The following is a 4,370-nucleotide window of genomic DNA, read 5'->3' on the forward strand; positions in this document are numbered from 1 at the left end:
GCATGACAGGAACAACAGCTCACTTTGCAACAAGCGGTTTCCCAGAACCCACTAGCTGAAGAGACTTCGGTAGCGCAGGAATTGGAACCAGCACAGGAGACAGACACTCAGGCTCCCGGAGAACAGGTCAAACGGTCGCGGTGGGAGGACCCACCAAGTATCAGGAAAATTTCCAAAGTAATAACAGGGGTGGAGAATGAATTCACAACAAGCCCTGCATTTCCTGCTCTACTTACAGAATAGACAACTGTGTTGGGGGAAATTCGGAAGCAGTTGGAAACTTTATAGGCACAATCTCTGGGCAAGGTTCACCTCGCCAACAAAATAGGTATGATTGAGCCACTGATGGGCACGGTCATACCGAACACTGTAACATTGCTAGCTACTGCTATTACATGACCTGATGATGAGGGTACTTGGGATTTAGATATGGCTACTCTACCTAGTAGCATACTTTTTCAATTATAGGAGGGGCTCACTAGTGAACTCCGCACTAGGGAAGGTCGCGCCCTCCACACTTTACGAGAGCAGAAAGCTGAGATTGAAGAGGTCAATCTTCAGCATGATGTTTGGGTTGAGCGTTATAGGAATGTCGAACAAGTCGTCACAAAAGCATGCCGCACAGTTCTGAGGGTAGCTATCCGTGAGGATCTTCCAACTCTGACCAAGGTTCAACACATGGCCACAGAAGTCCACACAGTCCAGGAAGAGGCCGAAAAAGCACAAGAAGAGCTTGCCCTACAGATTGCAGAGCTTCGGCTCCAGGCACAGCAACCCAAGCCCGATTATGCCCGATGATGAACATCGTCACGCGGAAATTCAAGAAAGCATGGAAACCATGCGAAGCGTGGTCTGAGAATATTCAGGACTTTTGGATCAGTCTATTGGCCTATTTACATCTCTACAGGAGGACCCCACCGTTCAGCGCGTTAAAGTTGAGGTACGCATGTTGCAGCAGGCCTATGATACAGCTCGCGGAGAGGCACAAATGGTCACTATCACACAACGGCTAGCTAAGATGAGGGAAGCTCAGGCTCTCAAGGCCCAAATGGACATTGCACGGCAAAAGGAGGTAGAACTTAAAGACCGCATTCAGCCATGGATCGATGAAGCATTTACCGTTTCTACAATGATGGAGGGCAAGATAGCACAGATGCAGGCAGTCTGTGATTCTGAGCAAGCGAACCCATTAGACACAGATACATCAGTGACCCGAGTGGCACTAGTACAACGGACCGCCGCAGAATTTGTTGAAGAGACACGCATGACGCAGAGAAATTGTTAAATGACCTTTGCGTAAAGATGGACGCACCAACTAAGTGACTCAGGATGAGACACGATGATTGTGTTGGGGGATTGTTGGGTAGCGCAAGCCCTGCAGAACGAGTATGGGGTGCGAAGCCCGAAATTTTGGGTAATAGTAGGGTAAAAGACTCTAGAGAAAGCATGGAGCATGAACTATAGTAGCTTGAGTCAAAGGGTAGTCTGCCCAAAAATAATGTAAAGTAATAGTAATAGAGTCAGCCCGCGGAGGGATCGTGGGCCAAGGGAAAGTATAAATAGAGCGGGGCTCTAAGAGGGAAAGTAGTCCTTTTAAAAGATGGAATGTAATGGGTCCTTAAAGGTAATAGCTTGAAGCGTCTGTAAGTCCGAGTCGAGGGAGTAGGGTAGAAGGTAGAGGCTCTACAGCTGTGTGCACAGAGGCCTAGAAAGTCCGCCGCTGTGTGCACGGACCCCTGCAACTAAGTGCGCAGAGTGGATCTGGATGTATTGTTGAAGATTGATAATAAAGATAAGTTTCTTTTGAATTCTGTGTTGGTTGTGACTTTACTCTTTTATGATAAATGAACTATTATGATTTCTGCAATTGCTACGGTTGAATACATGTGAACTGGATTAATTTTGATGCGAGAAGTAACAAAAGTAATAAATGTTTGCTTTAAGATCATTTTAACTAGATCAAGCTAGTAATAAGTGATTCAATCTGTAATAAGTATGATAAGGGTATTCCGATCTGCGTGGATCTTGCGTAGCGCGAGGCTGCAGAACAACACGCGAGCCCCAAACCACATCCAAGACATCCCCAAGGCGCGGAAACCTGGTTCCAACACCCTCGCCTACTACCTCGGGTGAGACCTCAGTCCGCACTTCGCGGGCTATTGCTGAAAGGGTCGGTAGCTGCGGGATTTGTTTGGCTAAATAATTCTTTCGAACCTGGGTCAAGCCCATATAAGCCAACAATGGCATCAACCTAAACCGGTTGTTGCACTGCTTCCTAAGGAAGATGGCTTTATCACAACGCATTTTCCCATAAGATCCATGTACCCAATGTACCTCTTAGGTGACCTCCTCTGCCTGCATAGAGAAGTGGGTGCTCCCACTTAGCCTCTCTGGTGTGCTTTCTTCCCTCTCTAGAAGACTATGCCTGAGTTGATGTCTCCACTCTTGAATCCTCTGCATGTGGCTGCTCCACATCAATCTAAGGCTCCTCAACCTTAGGAGCTAAAATCTCTTCATCCGCATGTAACTCAAGCTCCCTCCCAAGGGAAACTCGAATGACCTTCTCCTCATTTAATCTGACATCCCTAGAAACCATTATCATCCTATTGGTCAGCAAGTACACCCGATAGTTGTGAGGTGTATCAGTGTACCCCAAAAATATCCCCAACTCTGTTGTCGGCTCAAGCTTCTTTCGTGTACCATTGGTCACATGGCAATATATCGATGACCCAAAAATCCTGAAGTGACCAACATTTTGCCTCTTACCGGAATCAGCCTCTTCTGGTGTCTTCATCTCAAGTATCCGATGTGGGCTATGTTGGGCGTGGGATCCCCCAAGGGAAGTTTTGGGGCTTAAAGCCCAGATTTTGGTCAAAAGATGTAAATCTGATGTAAAGACTCTGCAATTTGTGGCCGCGAAGTTGCAAATGAGTCATAGGGTTGTCCGCCCTCAATTTTGTAATGTAATGTCGACTTTAGAGATCTACCCATGGTTCATGGGACCATGGGATTGTATAAATAGAGCAAGGCCCTAAGTTGTAAATAAGTCAATAGGATCTGAGAATGGAATAGAAGGATAGCGGAAGATCTAAGTGTAGGGTCGAGTCTTTGGGTCACAGAGTAGGAGAAGGCTTTGCAACTGAATGTGCATAGGCCTAGTAGTCCGTAGCTAAGTGCGCAGACCCCTGCAGCTGAGTGCAAAGGGTGAGTCGAGTCTGTAACCGAGGAAGCATTAGTAAAGAGAAGTTTTCATATCAATTTTGTGTATTTATTTCTTGTTTTCTGTATCGAACATATTCGGTATAAATTACATTTTTGTTGTCTATATGGTGCACGAACATATATAACTATGATGATTAAGTAAATGTGAGATAAAGTATATGTTTACGTGAAGTTAACTAACAATTGTAAGAAGATAAGTAGGATACGCGGTATAACTTGGGGAAATAGCATAAGTCGCTGCCTTAGCAGCGCGGAAGAATCTCAGCACCTGGTTAGGGCTACATGAAGGGAAATTCTAATGGATCGCGATGGTCTCGCAGGTCAGAATAGTGAGCGCGAAGCGACCTGCACGAAGGTAGGCTTAGTTGGACTAAATCGACACCTCAGACATCTCGAGGGTGCAGAAACTTGCTTCCAGCATCCCCCCATACTACTTCTGGTGAGACTTTAGTCTGTGCTCTGTTGGCTGATGCCGAAAGGGCCAGTAGTGTAGGGATTTGTTTGGCTAATTAACTCTAAACCTATGTCAGGCCCCCTCAAGCCAACAAATGGTTCTGTTGCTGGGACGGAAATCTGGATAGAGATGTCTGATGTCATATCATTGGAATCCAACTAAGAAGGAAATCGAAGGCTAGTTGGACAGAAGAATTCACGAGTTCGCAACGCAGGAGAACAAGAACCCATGATTGACAAACGAAGAGTGGTTACACTGCTACCTATACACAAAGATCCATGAAATCTTCTTTGCGTCTTTACCTACTGATTTGTACGAGTGGATTGCGAAGCTAGTAGATAGCCAAGGAAGGTGGAAACTGGATAATCCTATTATGTGGACCCTAGAATTAGTATGAAGGTTAGAAGCATCTGAGGATAAGATCGTGTCCACCGTTGATCACTGGCTTGATCGAATTATAGGAGGATTCATTATTGAGTTCGCATTGACACCTCGGTTAGCTACAGCGAGGCAGAGTGACGCTTTCTCAAAGGATCGCGAGGTAAGTACGTAAAGTCCTTGAATACTTGGATTAAAATGTTATTGTGCGAGAAGAGAGTTATGTTGTTACCTTGATGTTTGGAGCTGCGTGAAGTGGAAAACCCTACAAGAATGAAGGAAGTAAGGAACCAGAGAACGACCCCTTGATCTCACC

Source organism: Pinus tabuliformis, chromosome 8 (genome assembly GCF_031772625.1).
Source record: "Pinus tabuliformis cultivar Carrire ecotype Pingquan chromosome 8, CPIR1, whole genome shotgun sequence".
NCBI classification, from domain to species: Eukaryota; Viridiplantae; Streptophyta; class Pinopsida; order Pinales; family Pinaceae; genus Pinus; species Pinus tabuliformis.